Source organism: Manduca sexta, chromosome 15 (genome assembly GCF_014839805.1).
Source record: "Manduca sexta isolate Smith_Timp_Sample1 chromosome 15, JHU_Msex_v1.0, whole genome shotgun sequence".
NCBI classification, from domain to species: Eukaryota; Metazoa; Arthropoda; class Insecta; order Lepidoptera; family Sphingidae; genus Manduca; species Manduca sexta.
In genome coordinates, this window is record NC_051129.1 from 9,139,858 (window position 1) to 9,161,930 (window position 22,073).

Sequence of the window (22,073 nt, forward strand, 5' to 3'; positions counted from 1 at the left end):
CAAAAATAATTTATGATTTTTTTTTATTTCTTCTGGTCCTAAGTCCCCACGGCAGGGTAGAGGATAGACACAAAGTTACGCCATTCTTGTCTGGCTTGCGCCTTCCGCTTAACTCCACTCCAATGAGCCCGATGCTCTTCGCTTCTGCCACAATCTACTTTTTTTATAATAGGAGTTTATTGTTTCGTCTTCGTGGTCTTTGCGTGTCCTAGACTCCTTCTCTAGATCGAGGAAACCAATAACTTTAACATGACTTGGATCGAACTCTATCGAGAGGAATGACGTCAGACGGCCTAAGAACTAACTGCAATATACTTAAAAAAAATATTTTGACCGCACATAGAGTAGAATCAGAAAAAGCAGGCAATATTTCACGCACTCTTAATAATTGAATTCTGCCTATGAGTGTAACAGTATGACCACATTGATAATAGTAATTCAATTGTCGTCAATTAAAGATTGATACAATTTGATATAACTGTGTTCACGTATCATGAAACAATTGCCCAAGTGTCCCCTCTGTGTAAATTATTGGTTGCAGTCACAAATTAGTGGTTTAATGGCGGTCTGTAAATAAATTAAAATGGACTGTTTCGTGTAAATCTACCGCAGACGTGGGTCATGATACTGTAATTTTGATAAAAACTTTTATCGTTGTGCTCTTTTGCATGAATTGCGAATATAAGTCCTTTGTTACGTATTTTTGGAATATAAAGTTTTAATAGATTAAGGTTAAAATTTTTGTCACGTAGAAACTTAGGTATTTATAAATTTGTAAGTTTCTAAGAATATTTTACTCGTAGAATCTAGTTCATCTTACTTATTAGTCTTTTAATCCAGAAACGATATCTCTCGCAACCACAGCAAACAAAAGCAACAATGAAACAGATTCAATAACAAATCATAGTAACACCAATAGATTTACATAACCTATTAGGTATATGTTATTACCGAATGTCTTCGTCGAATATACAACATGCGCGTTTTTTTTAACATGATCTCTTCTTTGTTAGACTAGCTAAGGCCGGCTTACATAGACACACCAGACTTTTGGGTACTCGCAACTCTTGAAAATTAAGCGACCATGCTGAGGGCAACCGAGGAGGTAAAGGAGCATCATGATTGCCAAGCCGGGGGATCGCTTGCACACCATTAGCAGGGTACACCCGGTGATAACAATGGCGTTAAAAAAAAACCCTCTAACGGGTTACGAACCTCGGCTCAGGACGGTCAGTGGGAGATGATGAGACTCAACGCTTACGTATGAAACATATTAAACAACAAATTGCAGTAAGACCCATAGATTTACATAACACATTATAAGTTTTTTTTATTGCTTTGTACGACGAGACGAGCTTGCCTTACGCCTGATGGTAAGAGATACGACCGCCGATAAACAATAGAAACACCATCCAACACCATGAATTACAAAGTATTGTTTGGTATTCCACTGCGCTCGCTATCCTAATACTTGAGATGTATGTCCAGTAGTTACACTAGCTACAATGTGTCCTTCAAACCGGAACACAACAGTGACTACACACTGTTGCTTGGCGACAGAAATAGATATTGCGGTGGTACCTACCCAGGCAGACTCTCACATATGAGAGACCTACCACTAGTAAGTAAGTCTTCAAATGTCTTCGTCGAATATACAACATGCGCGCTGTTAAAATTCAGACTGTACTTGATTTGATCAATTTATCCAGTGATTGATAGGCTCATTTACAAGCTGTCCGCTTATTCAGTTTACACGTGTACGTAGAATTAATCAAATTGATGGAATAGATAACATTTTATTAATTAACTTTGAAGCTATTTGAATTAAAATCAAATTTCGTTACATTAAATGCTGTTTGGCGGGTGTGTTTATGTCTGGTCACATTTAACTTGTAATTTAGTTTGCATTATGAATTTCATATAAAAAGCGACAATGGTCAAGAAGGTGATTCGGAATGCTGAGAAGGTCCTATATGAACCCCACCTCCAGGGTTGACATTTTTAAAGCGAAGTATTTTTTGTTAATTATTAGTCGAATTAACGTAATTGTCGCTAGCAAATTTCTATAACCAAATATTCACTAAGAATTTCAAACACCATAACTCGTAGTTGGTCAGTATAGACTAATATTATTACTTTCTGGAAAAGTAATTATTAAAGTTTCGACTTGTGAAATACTCTATTGTAATACTTAAGTACGTATATTTAGTGTATCAAAGGAATGCAATTTCAATTTCTAACATTCGTATATTCTTATTTGTGTTTTATATACTTACATTCACATCGTCTCATCTCTGCGTCACCCAAAGGTTAACTGTTAGAAAATGCCTCAGGCATTAAGTCCAGCTGGATACATCTGTATACATAGTTTAAATAAACAAAATATTTTAAAACATTCATACAAAAATATATTTAAGAATATAAAAGGATTTCTTCTTTTTATATTTTTAAATCTACGAAGCATATTATTTATAATGTCGTATTGTTAAGTGCCAGTACAGTGTATCTTTAACACCGATTCGTCTCGGATAAGCCGAGAACATACTGCAAAAATAACTTAGACTACATAAGTAACGTTGTGCATTTTATGTTCGTGCTAGTCTTACTTGTATTTTTGCCTCATAGCTTACCCATACTATTTGCTTTCACTTCTAAATGAAATTATTTTGTATTTGTTTAGAGTACAATTTTCTCAACCATCATAGCTCTTTCATTACGTACAAAAATGCAAGACACAAGTTGCAAATCTCAATTGTTTTTTTTATTTTAAAGCATAGGTTTTTAACACCTCATTGTGTTTTCGTGCCAAGCAGCACAGTAGAAATACATCTTTCAAATTAAGAGCTATAGCAATCAATGTATTTATTGGTCATATAGCTTCTATAATATTATTATTCTGATCTTATAAACGTAATGCGGTACCGTGTCATATTTTGTTATTAAAATCCTAGGACGTACGGACCATCAGACATGATTGTATCAACATTCAATTTTTAACACAGCAAAATAATTTTAAATGGTAAAAATTAACGTTACTGATAAAAAAGCAAGGAGGTTCTTAATACCGATCGATACTTCTTCTTCAGGTTTAGCAAGTCCTGTTGAACATAGGCCTCCTTCATAGATTTCTAGACTAACCTATTAGAAGCGCCTTGCATCCAACAGGTTATTGCGATCTTTAAGAGAACTTCTGCTCATTTTCTAAGAGAACATTCAAAGCAGTGCCTGCTAGTATGTGGTCTCTACTAGAGAATTTTTCTAACCCATTTGTTGTCCCTGACCACTGCCACTTTAGCTTGCTAATTCACTGAGCTATATGGCTTTCCTTCTTCTACGGGCCTCTTCATTCGTGATTTGATCGATTCATCTGGTAACATCATCATCAGCCCGTTGCAGTCCACTGCTGGACATAGGCCTCTCCCAGAGTCCCAAGGTACGCCACAGAGACCGGTCTGCTGCTTAATGCATCCAGTCGCTGCCGGACCTCTTGTGTAAGTCGTCCCGCTATCTGGCCAGAGGGCGTCCCACGCTACGTTTGCCAAGACGCGGTCTCCAGTCCAGAACACGTTTACTCCAGCGATTATCTGTTCTGCGACATATGTGGCCAGCCCATTGCCACTTCTACCTACTTACTTATCATCTTACATCTAACCTGGCATTGGTATTAAAGTTAATTGTTCTTCATCACCGAAATTTTGTTACAATATCTACCTACATTTTACAAATATACAACTATTATAATTTTTTTAGCTGTTGGTGGTGCGATCTACCCAGAATGAGCACACAGTGTCTTGAAGTCTGGCAGCTGCCAGATATAGGTAGATATTGTAACTTTGACTTTGCGGATGAACAATACATCAGTCCCCCCGTGACCATGAAGGCTGCAAAGTCTTCAAAACGTCGGGAGAAAAGTAAAATATTAAAACCGCGAGAAAATCCGAAAAATAGATTACTTTAATGTTTTTACACCACTTATACTGACACTTCAACACGAAAAATTATTCTCACCAGAAAGACTTTTTCATGATCCTTAAACTTCGCCAGGAACAGGTGGTAGGGGCGAAAGTGCCCGATTAAGTCGCCCCGGACAATGGTTAAGATGTTATCTTTTGATTAAGGCGCTTGTAATAATACGACGAGGTTATTTATGGAGGCGGCGCTAAAACGTGCGGCCGCTTCCAGACATTTCTTTCCCCTGATCTCAATAACCACAATTTTCGTATTATCGTAAATGAAGAATGGGCGAATATTACCGTTCTTAATGTATGTAGATTGTTACGTAAAACAAATGTGCGATCATGTGGAACAAATGGTTTGAAAAGTAAGAGAGGATGTTTATTGAAACTGTTGAAGAATTAATATTATAAAAATAACAAATTGGAATTGTCTGTTTTAGGGTAGTCTAAATATAAGTACAAGTCAAGCAGCCAGAGCCATCTTTGACCTCAATAGTTTCTAGATCAATGAACCCTAATTAGTATATTATAATGATATTCTATTCGTTTAATTTGCTGCGCTTGAAATCACTTTTAAATTAAATTACATACATATATATACATGTTGGAATTTCCTAGTTTGGGCTTACATTATAGCTTGTTATATTATTTTAATTATTATAATCGTAGTGTTAAGTCTGCTGAAAAACCTAATAAATCATAAGTAAATAACTGAAACGCTACTCGGCTGAAAGTTTTTCACAGTTTGTACGACGGTTGCAAAAGATTTAAGTGCAAAATATACAACCACCTACCAACTAATGCCCACAATGTAAATTAATAGCAAAATAAAATTTTAAATCACGAAGCCTTTTAAAGCATACGTACAAAATGTAATTAAAGTTATTTATCGTATTCAGTATCTAGCAAGCGAAATTGCGTCGCAAACACCACGTACAATAAGGAAGTTTTAAACTAAATGTGTGGGTAGCTATTAACGCTTCAAATTTATTCTCCTTGCTATAATATTTAGGGCATTTAATTAAAGTCAGGACGTTAGTCAGTTCATTATAGGAAAAGTGAGGTAGGTAGTAAAGTGAGGAGTTCATGACGACTTCGTGTTGTAATATAGTAGCAAGTAAGATAAACAAATGACAAATACTTTGTTAAAGTGTACACAACATGTGGACTTTCATATTTCGATGGCTTCTAAGTAAACTATCGTATCTGGAAAAAATAGAGATATTTTATTTTTAGCGTTTTGTTATCAAGGTACTGTTTACTACCAAACCCATTTAATTCAGAAGTTAATTAACCGAAAAATAATTCATTAAAATTCATTAACTATTTTTTTTTCTGAAAAAATTGCGATATTTTCTTTTTAGCGTTTCGTTATAAAGGTACTGTTTACTACCAAATCCGACTAATTCAGAAGTTAATTAACCAAAAAATACTTACGTACATACATTAAAATTCATTAACTAATTTTTTTAATGGGTTTGGCAGTAAACAGTATCTTAATAACGAAACGTTAAAAAACTGAACATCGCTATTTTTATTTCTTCAGATACGGTAGTTTACTTAGGATCTATCGTTTGGTTGATTTAACTCGTTTATTAATTGATCTATTATCCTCTTCATCTACTTATATCTTTAATTCTGATGTGACGCAATGTTCATTGCGTTTCAAGCTTCAAAATACACTCATATATGAGACAAATTCTTGACGACACGAGTCTGTCGGATCTTCAAATAATTCAAGAATTCAAATAGACAAAATTACGCTTAAAATTCAATATAAATTAAATGCTGAAAACTTGAAATTATGAGCCATAACTAAAGGATATACGGCAGCGGTCAAATTCGGTCTATGAGACTGTAAAATAACATTACAAAGTGTCCTTGAATATTTAACGCAATGAAACTGCTATATTTTCTTTTTTTAAAATGATAAAATCTCATTACACACCATAAAAGTCAAGTCTGTCAAATAACAACGAAGTTGCGAACTTTCAAGACCAAAATTAAATTTATTGCCTATAAAATCTTACTACTTGCCTTGTAGTCGTTCCCCTTCAAACTAAAAGCAATTTTAGTTAATAGACCCTTATCTTCTTACAAAGTAAAGTTAAATATTCACACCTATTTGTTCAATAGGCTTGAACTTTTAAAGGTTTTTTTAACTTTCGTCCACAGTTTGAAACATTTGTGAGAGCTAGTTTTGAAACAATAATATTTATTGTTACAGTCGGTAATTGAAGACTAGACGGAGCTGAAGTTATTTTAGTTCGGAACGTAACTAATAGATGGCATTAGTTGCCTTATGTTATTTTATTGGCCAAGGAATTTATTATTATTATTCTTCCATAATTTGAGAAAATATTTTCGAAATAGAAGACAATATAGTTTTTTTAAGTTCTTAACACTTTACATTACAGAATTAAAAGAGATGCTGTTTAACAGAAAGAACTATAATATGATTGACATTATATAACATAGCGAAATAAATAAAATCAAACAACCCTTTTTTTATATTTATTAGGTTACACAAGTTTACTTCCGTCTTATAGTTTATATCATACATAATATATAGTTATAGACGTATATACTTATATATTCAACTAAACGAATTAAAAACAAATTCACTAACGTATTTTATCAAACATGCTAAAGCTGGGTTAAGCAATTAATACTAGTTTGCAAGTTATCCGGGACTCGGTGCACGTGTTGCATCGCTGAATAACGAATGAGACTTTGACGAGGAAACGATAGCTAGGAACATAGTCGATGCTGCTTGGCTCTACAAAAACTTACGATGTATCGCCGTAAGTTGTAATCCCTCTTTTATATTGTCGAATTTACCGAATAACTACTAGAATAATTCGTGTACGAATACCCGAAATAATCGTTTATGTATATTATATAATCCAGTAGAGTTTTTTTTTGCACGCTCTTATCTCAGAAACTACTGGTTCGAATTTAAAAAAATCTTTTTGTGTGGGATAACCCTTTTATCGAGGAGGGCTATAGGATATATAACATTATGCTATGACTAATAGGAGCGGAGTATCAAAGCAAAACATTTCAAAAACGGGCAAAATTCCTTTTGAGAGCTTTCGATGTGTTTACTAACTAAACAGTTAAAGTTACGCAACAAATACTTATGATAGAATTGAATCTGTATCCACTCAGAAACGTAGAAAATACCAGTTTTTTTATGCCTTCAATGGGTACCCACATAATTGTCACGGTACGGAACTAAGCATTATTAATGACTCTATATCTTTCTAGACAACATACATAATATTATATTTGGTATTTAACATTACGGTGTCATCCCGGTATATTTCTAAAAACTAAAGTATTTTCGTTCGTCTAATTCATTGAAATATACAAACCGCTTGAACATCTGTTGCAATAAACTTCACAAATCGGAACTACAACGCATACGTAAAAACTTTGTAAGAATACAAACGAATAATCCTTTGATATGCGCCAAGAAACCGACGCTGTGTGGAGAACGGACGAATATTCAAATAATGAATTCATCAGAGTAAGGTTTACGCAATCGTAAATCTATGTCTATTTTGTCAGTATCTAAATTTATAATAAGGTAGTTCAATGTGATTATTATTTTAAATATTGGCACTGATTATGTTGCGTCTGTTGATTTGGCGTTTCCAGGTTCCTAGTATAGGCGCATTTAAAGCAATCAATTATTTTCCGTCAACGAAACATTTAGCATGAACTGTATTTGGTATTGTAATGTAGTGAATATTGTTACTACGTCGTTATAAGAAAAACTACTATAATACAGCTACTTTTAGATATTCATTTATTTATAGGTAAATCGATTACCTTTTTATAAGTATTAAGGTTCAAAATCTTAAAGTACTTACTTTCATGGAGTCGATTTATTATTTTATTTGTGCTGAGGTTCAAAGCCTTAAAATACCTTGATATTTACCCTTAAGCTATTTATTTAAAAAAATAAATTAACATTGTAATGTATTTTAATTCTGTAGGAAACATAAGGGGCCGTATCCACCCACGAAGTAGTAAATGTCACTAAAGGACATAGTTGTAAGGTGGGCGTCAGTTTTGTAGTAAATATTATCGAATTTCGCAAATGCTTGTGTTCTCGTGGTTACCTTTATAATATTTAGAGAAGAATATAAATAATATTGAATATTATAACAAAAAGCGACATAGCCCAGTTAGTTGTGGAATGGACTGCCTGGTTCAAAAGCTAAGGGCACACACCTCTGACTTTTCTAAAAACATGTGTCTTCTATATGAATTATCGCTTGTTTTAACGGTGTAAAACATCATGGGGAAACCTGCATACCTGAGAAGTTTTTTATAGGAATTTGAGAGTGTGTGAAGTCTACCAATCCACTCTAGGTCAGCATGGTGGACTAAGGCCTAATCCTTCACAGTAATAGAGGACGACCGTGTCCAGTAATAGGACAGTTTATAACACAGGAATGATATTGTTTTTATTAAAACATATTATTATAACATAGAAAACGCATCAGTATTTAAACATAAAATAAGTTCATTGTTTACTGTGATAATGGCTTCGTATTAATTGAAAAGAAATGAGCTGGCTGGATGGCTTTAAATTCAGGAACTCAACGAGTTAGTGGCGAATAGAGCAACTACATACAGGCTGTCATTATCAGAATTTTTAGAAGCTATAAATTTATCATTTATCGTAAATGAGGCCAACCATGTCCCATTCTAGGAAGTTCATATTATCCCCAATATAAATTTCCCATAATAGAACAGTTTTTGTTACCGTTTAGACGACGTTGACAAGCGTTAATTAGTAAGGTTTATTTAATTGATCAAGGCAACCCTTTGTTTACTACAAATTAACCTCACAATATTGTTGATTAAAGAAGTTTCTACAACTGGTTTTATAACGTATTTCTGAACGGTTCAGTTTTCATTTCAAATTTTAAATATTTATTTTTGTTTAGAGTCCTAATATTATTGACAGATCATGACTCTCAGTACGAGTTTTAAGAATATATTTGCATACTTTCATAAGTCATTACATGTATTTATCTGCGAACCAGGCCGAGGTACAATTATAGTGCCTCCATAATCTGCCAAACTTATATTTTGATATTATGGCATTTAGTGCCGGTATCGATAATTCTGCCAAATATGCGATGTGTATTCGTGTGTTTTGGTACTCTATGGTTCAAAACAAAGACCATTACAGTTAAACAAAATTTGACACTCGAAAATCTGTACCGGTAATGTATTATGGACTGAATGTATTATCACCAAACTTATATCCATGATGATTATGTAACTTAATGATACTAGGAGGCGACCCTATCGCATTTTCACAGATGTCAAAAATTTCTTGTCTAATATTTTAAATATAATAGGTTCTTTTTAAATAATTCTAGTAACGAAGTCGACTAACTGTGAAAGTTCCTCTCGCTGTAGCATTTACGAGTTAAGCACTTGTTTTAGCCTCTCTATATTCTCGTTTACTCGCTGTACCTTACATTCGTAACACGAAATGAAAAATACTTCATCTCTAAATATGATTTAAGGTTGTTTTTCAGTGTAGCGTACGTTGACATAAGTATTAAAATTGTTTGTATTGTTTCATAAGACAAATCAAAGCACCGGTTGTTTCTCTGCCTGTGTATTTAATGATATTAGTATAATATGTTCATAGATATATTTACTGGAAATAAAAGAACCGCAACCTAACTTTAAACCATATCATCATAATTTGTTACTTTATCTTAGGTTATCATAATTGACGTAGTTCTTAAAAGTGTTTGGATTTTTGTTAGAAGTAAACGCTGAAAGAACTGAACGAATTTGGATAAAATCTGGTACACGTGTAGACATTATCCTGGACTATCACATAGGATACTTTTCAACCAAATATTACAATTATATGGTTTTTTTATCTGATTTCTGAAATAGATGGTGCTGGCCTCATGCAGGTGGCGTTATGAATCGCTACAGTCAATTTAGAGACTTTTGTGAGGGAAAAGGCTTTTCACAAGGATAAATATGCTAGCAACCTTTAGTTAATTATAATTTTAGATATGTCTTCGTACATAAGCTTCCTTTGTGATCACAGAGCATATATACTGGAATTGAATCGTCTAATCATTGGCACGTGTTAAAGAAAATGTCAAAGACTTAATCCCACTAATTAGCTTTCGGAAAACTTTGCGTTTCGACGGTTTCTAAATTAAATTAATTTGTTAAAGGTAATTTGTTTGACCTCAAAAGTCGTACATTTATATTTAAAATAGTATTGGCACAAAGGCTAAAATGCCTATTTAGGAAACACCAATTTAATGTGGATGAAAATGGAAATAAAATCAGGACCCACAAATATTTTATACGGATCTGAAATATAAGATTAAGTTATTTGGATAAGGCTTACAAGATAATGTAATTATTCAATTCTTTCCCTGATAGGTTAGGTTAGGTTAGAATTAGAGTGTGCTATTTTTCATGAAGGTTTAAGGCACACGATGTTTTTAAACATGTTAAGGACTCGATCCACACACTATTAATAAAGCAAAGTAAATGCAAAATAATCTGGAGCTGTACCTACTACACAATAATTATTATAATAACTTTATATACGTGAAATGATGCGCAGAAAACGCTTGCATATAAACCTTTTTTTAGAACGTTTACACTAAATAATTTAAGTCAATAAAATCATTCGTGTACATTGGTTATGTCAAATGCAATAAAATGAGGCTCCAAGTGATACACAATTGATTTCTGTGCTTGAATGGCTGCGGGTTGCCAGCGTGCCGTCCGCTGGCAACCTTAGTGATAGCGGTAGGGCCCACCACATCTGCATTGGGACTGTCGTGATTGCTTAGCTGGGGGACCGTTTGTACACCGTTAGCAGGGTACCCCCGGTGATAACCGCGGCAGTTCCCAAAAAAAAAGTATAATATAAAGATTGGTTATTTTTTGGTTCAGAACTACGGAGCGCTATAACTAATATTAAAAAGTAGGTACATACACTTAACATATTGCTTATAATTATTGAATGTATAATTTGTAAGGGGCCCTAAATTGGGTTATATTGCGTAGGGACTGAAGTTTATTGCGTATTTCCATGTCTTTCTAATTACTAAATGAATAATTATTATTATTATCTCCAATTAACCTATTTTGCTATAAAGTAATTTCAAAAATTAGAAGTTTATATGAATTACATTTTTATGATACACACGATATTTAAAATAATGTGTATTTGCAAAAAGTCTGCATCTGCAATGAAATATCAAAATATATGTGTCTAATAAATATTACCTTTCTCACCAAGTTAATACATTTCACGTCAATTGTTAATGAAAACGATAAGAACATTGCAGTCCAAATAAAATAAATATTGACGAAGAAAGAATGCGTTGCTCGGTGGCTGACAGAAATATGATATTATAATATAAACAGTGGTTGCAATTCAGTTACCTTACATAACAAAACTCACAAGAAAGCAAAATTTGCAATTTCGTTTACTTGAACAACATGCATATTTCAGTTGTTTCAGTTTAAAAAAAAAAACTACTAAACTGAATTTGAAAGATTTCACTGATCCCAAGTGACTAATCTGAAAGCAAATTCTTTCATATAAAAAAAGTATTTTACAAATACATTAATAATTTACTGATTTCTGACGTAACAAACATAAAAAACACATCGAATTGACGAACTCCTGCTTTTTGAGTTCAGTTAAAAATAACTATTCTCACCAGCAAAATATGAATCATGTTACTCCAGAAAATAGCTGACTTTGCCGTCTATCTACTACAATTTACGTAGATTCTTAATTTAAGCAATTAAATATGATTTATACACCGTGAATTCACGATCCTCTAAGTCCTCAACGGTGTAGAACGAACTCGGCGGCGACGGCAAGCGTAAAATTACAAATTAAAACTCATGTGTGACGGAATCCAGAATTTTACTTGGAACATCTTTGATCTCGAGGGAAAGAAAGTTGGGAATTGTAACTCAGGTGGAACTGTGTATAATCGAGTCGATAGTTTATTTGGTATGAAAATACATTTCTAAAAACAGATTGTGGATTTGTTAGGAATTTGGAACTAAGGAACCTGTATATCTAAAATTCTTTTGCTCATCAATTGCTGCAGTGGCTTTAAATACCTGCATGATATTAATTACCTTCATTGCTATGTTACGAAACGACTTCTAAAATCAAAAGCTACTTGTCAATAAATGTGTTAATGAAAACGATCAGTGTTTTTAACGTACCTCTATTAATACTAAATAAATAAACAAAATACAGTTATTTTGTTATAAGTTATAAAAGGAATAACAGGAAAAGAAAAACATTTTTTAAAGTACTTATCGCAAAATAGAAAACGAACAGCATTTCACGTTTTATGGCTACTGGTTACGAACATGTTTTATAACAAAATTTCAGACATAAGCGGATGCATGAAAACAAACTCTTGGTATATCTCGAAAACCCCAGACAGTGCGACTTGGTAACGAGAGTAATCACTTCACAAAGTTAAGCAATCTTAAAACTAAACACCTTTTGTCATACATTGCGCACATCATTAAAACAGTAATCATTTTCTTTGTTACCTTAAATGAATTCTGACCCTCGCTTTGTTTAGTCACCAGCCAGTACGATAAACACAAATAGGTGCCAACAAATAACACCCTAATACATAACTCGTGTAAGGTCAGGTCAAGATTAATAAAGGGTTCCAGGAAAGTGAAGTGTTAACCCTCATGGATAATCAACGTTTCGGCAAAGCCTGGCTCCGTCGGTAATTAATTTTAATCTATCCCTGCCTAATCGTCAAACTTGGCCGATTAACAGTTAATTCCAAACTTTGACTTTGTAAGATACTGGATTTGTTTCCTATGAAACCAGATTTAGTATGTCTTGCTGATTTGCTAGCCGTGCTTGTCAACTACTGGTTTATATGCTGCCCTTTTAACCGACCTCAAAAAAGGAAGTTCTGTATTCACTCGTTTGTATGTATGTTTGTATATCCGCGACTTTCTCAAAAACTACTGACACAATTTGAATGGGCTTTTCGTTACTCAAATGTATATTTTTCGGGAAAGGTTTCCGTAAATAATACATATACATCAAGATCTGAGGAAGATCTTCGAAGATAGACAACAGAACTGTTCAATAAGAAATAGCAGATAAGACGCTAATGCTGCAATAATATGTATATCGTTAATGTATTATTTAGACCATTACATAAAAAACTAGCAAAAAATAAGCCAATTTCAAAAACTACTGCAAACCGAAAATTAATTTATCCTAATAATGTCTATAATATGAACTTTACATTAAATATAATTCCAAGTAGTAGAATCAGTACTGCATTTAAATTGCCAGCTAAGCAAAAACACCAACGAATATACGAAAATAATATTCCATTTAATTTGGGCACCAATTTAAATATCGCTATTTTAAAGATTTATTTTTCTCTAATTTAGAATTGGGATACTACAATGAATATAGTATAAGACCCAAGAAATAGTTCTAAACATATCGATTCCAAAAGTATACCCCAAGTATTTATAATAGAAATAAAAATGTCATATGCGGACCAAAGAAGCATATTGCGATTCCAATAAATACACTTCACAATAACCCTAGGCCCGAACTCAACGTTGAAAGGTAAAATGTCAAACGCAAGAGCACATTCAACGCGAGAATAAAAGTATTTCCTCGAACGCGATGGTATTAACAAAACGTATACTAAGGACCCCATCGAGGGAAATCTAAAATTTCGTACCTTCTAAATAAAGGCCAAAGTCACAAGGTTAAAGTCGGTAAGTAATACATAATTACAGCTAAGCGCCGAGTTTTCGGACTATTAACTAGTTGTAAACAGTTTGTAATTTAAATTTGATTAATGTTAAATATTGTTGCCAATAATTAATAATAGTTAACTTAAATTATCCTAGCTCTTTTTCGTTTATGGAGGCAAATCTATTTTTTTGCTATTACGGGCAAGAGAATGAAGAGATGGACGGACCAGATCTCCGAACAGCAGGAGATCCCCATCAGTACTGCCCTTCATCAGGCAACGGATCGTATCAACTGTCACGTCACGATCCTCAGCAATGGGGGAACGATTAAGAAGCGGTGTTTTCTCTTAGGTATTGTATCTTCAGACACTCGACTCGGCAGTCCGTTCCACAATCAACTAGGCTATCGCCTTTTCGTAATAAACAACAAAATTATTAAATATTTAACAACAGTCAATTTAAGTAAGGCTAAGTTTGAAGCTTCTTGTTGACGACCAATATACATACACTAATGAACGTGGGTTCCTCATGAATACTAGGCGACAGGGCCGAGATGCCGAGGTGAAATCACTAATATTGAATTGCCGGGTGCAAGTTGTGTGCAAGACAGCCGCGCTTGAAACATGTAGGGACGTGTTCCAATTAAGTTTGAAATTTGTGTTTGTTGTCGATTAATTTATATTGTTATGTTAAATAGAGCTTATATTTGAATGCAAAAAGGTCTTATTTGCTGCAATGATTGTTATTTTAATTAGCACAAACACACATACGCCTTTTATCGTCGAAGGAGTAGGCGGAGGCATAACTGGTCAGCCATTTTCCCCCCGTGTATATTTCGTCCCATGATGTGATAGGCAGCGAACCTATCGCTTCATCAGGCCCAAAGTCCGGGCTGATAGTGAAAAGAAAAACCCCATATCACTTTGCCCGGATCAAATCCGAGACCAGCACTGCAGTTGTACCTAAATATAGGTAAGCCAGGGAGGCAGTTAATCAAATAAAAAAAAATTATAACTGAATTTCTGTGACCTCCTCTGCTCAGCTTAGTTTCCAGTAATTATTTTTTGCCCAACAAACATGTTACGTCATCTAACACGAAAAGGATGAGGGATGAAAAGTCATTTATATACTATTATTCCAAACATCGCCTGCTTTACTCCCGCCGTCTGGTTCATTTCCTTCTTACCGTCTGGTAGAGCTTCGGGCATACATCTAATATCGAATTTACTAATATTCTTCGTATTGACAAACTTGTATCGATAACTTTAACTTAGATTCACAAACATATTATCAAGTATTACAGAAAAATAATTTATTATTAACAAAATACATTCCTACAATTGCACCGAATTTGCAAATGTTTGGGGCTCGAGGTATACGATTTTCACACACAGAACTCTCCGGGACACATCTGGGGAATAAAACGCCGGGGATTTTCATATGTGGGTCCCGCAGCGACATTTATTTCAGATTGTTTACTATACTATTTTTTACGACACGGAACGTGAGATCGTTTCTTATTTTTCAGGGTCTTTTGTAGAAAGGACACGAAATGGTAAAATAATTTCGTTTTTCTCCCGCTGTTGCAGTGTTTGCTCTGTTTTACATTTTAGAAAATATTTAATTTTCTCACAATTTTTCTTTGCGTTGTAGTTGTTTTAACTAAATATTTAATTTGGAAAGACCTTCATTTCTTTCACATTTCTTTGTTAGAATTATGAATAATAAATAATTGCATTACATTTTAAATTTAGCCGTACCAACACGCAATTATAATCCGCTCAAAGCGTTTCCATTTAAATACCAACTTTAGTAATATCACTTTGTCGTGCGCCACAATATTCCATCGCAACTAGAGGTAAAATTTGAAACTTGTCAAAATTTGCGACCGATCAAAAGGTAGGTTCGGTAAAGTTGGACGAAATTTATGTCGATGTCCAACGTTTTCTGCGAGAACTTAATTAATTCATTATAGAAGTTGTAGCCCGGACATTCAATTATAGCAGAATAGGTTGTGACGTGCGCGATTATTTGTTATCTTGTTAAGGGCATTAAAGGAATTTGACTATTGACTTATTATATTACATAAATATAGTTTATTTTGGAAGATATAGTAAAAAAATTAAATTTACTAAAGATAGTTCAGTCTAATTAAATTCAAATTATGTATTAAAAACAGATTTAAAATGACACAAAAATAACGAAAAGTACAGGAAATTATAAGTATTACAATTACCTATCCAAACTAGGCGAGATTGTCTATACGTGTAAAATTTTTTTTTTTATTTTTTCATAAAAGGAATCTTACCACAGTCATGTACGATCCCAAAATAAAGTCTTCTAAATTTAAATAAAATGTTTGGACTGTTATTCCACGTTGATATAACTACAGACTTCTACAACTCATGCATCACACCAAAAAAATACTCGACGAATCCTGATTTAGGAAATAAATAAGCATTCGATTTGGAGAATACGCAATCAATAAGTTGCGTGAAAATTCAAGTTATGTCTGTTATAAAATTCTCGTAAAGAGTTACGAGGAAGCCGATTCCGGGCGGGATAAAAAATCCTGGAGAAACTTCTCGAACTTAATGCCTATATGGGAGATATGTTAGGTAATAAAGCATTTTGACTTTGAGGTTTGATTAAAACTAATTACAGAGGTACGGAACATATCATTAATATATTTAATCGATGATTAAGGTAACTAGTATTGTGTTTTGACTATCAATGATGTAAAAAACTGACAATGTTTGTTTGTTATACGTCTAAAACAAAATGACTACACTTCACCTGAAAAATCTAGAGGTGTACAGATCAGTGTCGAAAAAGATGATTACCCCCCGACAGTCGACACAATTATGCTAGGCTATTGCAACCACATATGGACATGCACAAGCTGATCCCGGAATACGACTTACTTACGTGGGCCACATGCCGGTTTTAACATATTGTTTACGGTGATCGCTATTCAGGCGGCTATAAAATATATCCTACCACCAGCAAAAATTATGATGTCATCATAGCGTAAACATTAACTAGCACGCCGTCACTCACAATTTGTCCACACAATTTCAGTTAAGTAAAGGTATATTAAAGTTGTAAAATATTACTCCATTCTCCAGAAATAAAGCACCCATACAAATGAAGTAATAAACGTACGCCAATGAAATATTCAGTAACACTAATTACAGCACAATTTTCATATCACGTGACGCGGGCCAATCCGTCACCCCAAACTCCTGATCAACAAGTTATAATCCAATAAATCTTCGAAACAGCGACGGGAACAATTAACTTTATGGCCAATGTTTTTTAGGACAAAGAAATTAAACAAATTGCTTAAATACCCATTGGAGGTATGGTAAGTTAATTGCTACTATTTCTTGAAGTTTGCGACGGATTAGATGACGTCAGCTATTTTAAATAAGGAATTTTAATTGGACTTTTATACGTAGTGCGCTTCAAACAGCTTTTACATAAACGCTGTAAGAGTATCATTATTACTAGAAGAAGTTGAAGATACTTATAGTGCGATTAGATATACATGTTCCTTAGCAGTACTAGAATTAATACATATTATAATTTATTAAATTTGTGATTATTTTTTGTAGTCAGGTCATGTCTGCTCGTTTAATTTTGGGAGGATTTGGACTTCTTATCGCAACATTTCATGTCGTAAAATATTTTTTATATTACAAATTAAAACGCGCCTATGACCTTTTATATCATTGAAGTGACTATATTTATGAAGAGACTACCTCGGTGACCTAGTTGTATTATGGCCCGACAAGGCTCTGAGATCTCTGTTCGGACAAAGCGATATTAGGTTTTGCCGCTCAGTATCAGCTCGAAGACAGCCATATTTTACATCATGGGATGGAATATGGTGCCCTCAGCCTACCCCTTCGGCAATAAAGGTGTGATCAGTGTTTGTTAACGCCTTTAACATGTGGTGCTGGAGAAAGATATTCTGTATCTCTTGCACAGCTTTGGACTACCGTCTCCATATTGCGATATCTCCAAATCTTCTCGCGGCTATCATCCGACTGTCTACGCACAACCTTGAAATTCTTCGGTCACATTGTAAGAAAAGACGAAGCCAACCTCGTGACGCTCTTCATGACTGGATAAGTATATTGGGGCCTCATGGACGCAGACCAATCCTGACCAGATCCGCACCACTTTTGACTGTGCAGTTTACAGCGCCCTCCACTCCGCCGGAGACAGAAACATGGAGAGAGCTCGTTCCAGAGAAATTGATATAGAAGAGAGGTCACGACCCACAATATTGAGGTATACGACGCAAGAATTGTGTTTGTTAGTAAATAATAACAATAATGTACTTATATTTATGACTTGCGTTCTGGGGAACAATTAATTTTATTAATTTATTTATTTGCACGTAACATTACGATTAAATGGTACAAGAAACAAAGACCCCAAGAAATTATGAAATAAAGCAAAAATAAGCCTCCATATGCCGAACTAGGTTTAAATAATATATACAATATAAATAATAGTATGCAATGCTACAATGATATTTTTAAATGTTTGACGGTCTATCAGCCCCGTCGACTCTAAAGGTTGTATTCTTGGTGGTTCTAAATAAATCAAACAGCGGGAATATAGTTATAAATTAAACCGATTTTTAAAAACGCTTTTGACATTAGCGAGATACGGTCACGCAACAAGAATATCTACAATACGTTGCTATCGTAATATGATCAGGCGCTAACTGCACTATTTCACTTTACAAACAAAAAAATTTAATTCGAGCATTATTAATTAGTTAATTGTTTTACCGAAAGTTATGAAAGTAAGAATACATTGTTGCAGTAAATGATTATTTTGGAACTTTTCAGATCATACGAATGGAATAATAATATCAGCCCTATATTATATACTATCTCATTGCAAGCACGGGCCTTCTTTACTATCGTGAGGGATTAGGTGTTAGTCCACCATGTTGGCCTTGTGCGGATTGCCAGACTTCATATACCCTCAAACTCCCTACAGAGAACTTCTTATGTAAATATCATATTAAACCTACTGTATTAAACTGTATTAAAGTTGCCGAAATCTGATCTGCAAATCTGTGCTTTGGCTGTTCTATTGCGTTTTCTGGAGTGGACACTCCGTCTTGGCAAATGTAGCGCGGGACGTCCGCTCACCAAATGGAGGGACACCTTACACAAGAGGTCCGGCAGCGACTGGATGCGTAAAGCAGCAGACCTGGTCTGTGGCTGACCTTGGGAGAGGCCAATGTCCAGCAGTGGACTGCAACAGGCTGATGATGGTATAACAGTCCCCATGGTGACTACACTTCGTACAAAAAAAATGCCCATAACGTGGTAGTGTGGTCACATTGTTTGCTATTATATTGACATACCTTTACAGTTAAACGCTGCTGCAATCGAACACTAATTATTTTTAAACTACGAGCTAGCTATTGTAATGATAAACGAAATGTCTGCTAATTATGCACAATATGATCCAAATTTGGCTCGGCGTGTTGTTTTAGTCTAAAATGCCGCGTTTGGCAAATATACTAATGAACCATCTACGAATTATGCGATGTTCGACACAATCGTTTTAGTAAATATATCTCGAATAGTTAATATATGCGACCGAATCTGAATTATACTAATGACTAATATATGTGCATTCACTCATGCCTTTTATTCCTAAGCATGGGTGTGCATTTATGTACCATTTGGATATACTGGGTAATTTTTAATTACGTTAATAAATGAAACCACATATGATTAATATTCATTGCATGAATTACCTCTGCTGATATTGTGCCAAAACTCATCTGTGATTAACAAACATTTCCTCCATAACAGGTTTAGATTTTGATAATTTTGTAGTAGAGTGCGAGTATGGTGTGTGTAAGTGTATTTCTGAAATTATAATTTTGACGCTCCGAGAAATTCTCTTCGGGTAGTAGTAGTGGCTCTAAGGCATGTAAAATAAAAAATTACTTTTATTAATATTTTTGTTTGAAACTTATGCTTCCAGACTTCAAGACACTGTGAATTCATTCTGCGTAGATTGGCCCAACAGCTAAAACAAAACAAAAAATATAATTGTAAAATATAGGTAGATATTGTACATTGACTTTTCGGATGACCAACAACCCAGTCCGCCCCGTAACCACGAAGGCTGAAAAGTCTTCGAAATGGCGGGAGGAAATGATAATATAAAATCCGCAAAATACTTTTATTTTTATGTTAAAACAGAAACAAAAAAACAAGCGTATAAGTATAATGGAAGTAGTTTTTTACCCACGCTAGAGAAATACAAACATTTTAAACAACGAAATAAAAATGCAAATTATTTAACACGAAAACATCTGCTTTTCATACTTAGCTACAATATAAAGCTTAACGAAATTACAATCTGGAAATTTTCGATACAATATAAAAGCGTGTTAGCCCCAAATAACAAGGTAGTTGCATTAACTGTAATTGGTACAAATTAATTAAATTACTACGGCCATTGTGAATGAAATACAAGTATAGACACTCTATATGATAAATATTGAATCAGAACTCTGAATAGGTAATATGCGTTAATTCTACGATGTATTGTCGTGTTTCAATTTACGGTTAATTTAATTATTTGGATGTAGGGTTATAAAGGTGACTTTTAAATAGCACGGTCTTATAAACGGGTGAGTCGTTTGATAATGAAGATTGCAGACTTCTGATATTGCAGACAGAAAACTAAGCTATCGAAATTAAACTATTTTTCGAATTATATCGCTCTTTTATAGTATAATTACTACTGACGTAATTAAAAAAATATGTAATTGTAAAGTATAGGTAGATATTGTAACGTTGACTTTTCGACTGACCAACACCTCAATCTGTCCCGTGATTATGACGCCTGCAGTCTCCGAAACGTCGGTAGAAAATTATAATATAAAAAACTGTCATAAAATCTAAAACTTATTTTTATTTCCATGGCTCACATTAGCGTAGTAATAAACAATTGCTAAAATAAGTCGGTTGACTTTAGCTCGCATAGCTAAGATGTTTTTATACTTGTGTACATAAACTATGTAAATTATGTTATGTGTGAGTAATTTTCCCATCTACGCGAGTTAAGTTACACTAACATAGCTTTAGTCCTGCAACTGGCGTATATTTCGCCCTTAAGACAAGAAGAATTACGAATTTCATGTTTGTAGTGTATGCAAACTATGCGGAATATTATGGCACTATGGGCAGAGATTGTAAGAATGACATTGGATACGTCAGTGGGAAATAAACCATGCTAACAACTATTAGCTGTGTTTCTTTACGCTCCAAAGGACATTACAATGTTGAATTTATATTGGGTTTAGGAATACGAATGAGCATTTAGGTGTTCAGGTCATCGGAAACCATACTTAATTGTTTGGTATTAGAAAGGTACTCCTTGAATTATGTATGCACAGCGTAGCGAACTCACTGTACTTGATGTTAAGTGGAGTAGGGTCCAATAGAATGCCGACTGGTGAGATATGACTGGCCCTCGGCAGTCGACACAATTACCAGCCAGCCAATATGCCAGCTTTTAAGAACCGGATATGTACAGGTGATCCCGGAACGCGACATACTTACGTGGGCCACTATAGTGGGCTTTAACAACTTGTGTACGGTGGTCACTATCCGGGCACATATAAAATATATCCTTCCACCATCATAGGGTTATGAAGCGATTCTGATATCCCTACAAAATTTATGTAAAGTTGGGAATTGAGATGTAATAATTAACTGGAATCAATTAAGAAACTAATAATAAAAAAAGAAATAATCACTATTGATTTGACAAAATACAACTAAAAGCAATTAATCTTTTAGAGCAATTATTGCGGCGGCCACAAAATGCGTCCCATTTTAAATCCCTCGAGACTAATGCTGATGTTATCTACAATGTAAATAACCATTATCAATCAAAGGGCTAACCCTTTGGTTGCGTGGACTAACTAATTTGCCATTAATTTGTTTTTCGAAAGTCCAACTATCTTTAAACTTAGACAAATTAATCGGAAGGTCGTGTACACAGAAATTTTAGGGTTTATACAGGAGTTGTTTGCAATATATGTTTCTGATGTTTGAGCACGGCGACAAAACTTTGCAATTTTACTATGTCGAAAAAATATGAAGTATTATAATTATCATTGGTGTTGGTGTAACGGAAAATTTTTGTATAAAAGTCTTTCCAATGTCCACTCTATATATTCTTAGAACTGTCATAAAAACCGACGTATTGACGAAGATACCATGACCTACGAGATCTGTATATTTCTGAATGGACAAA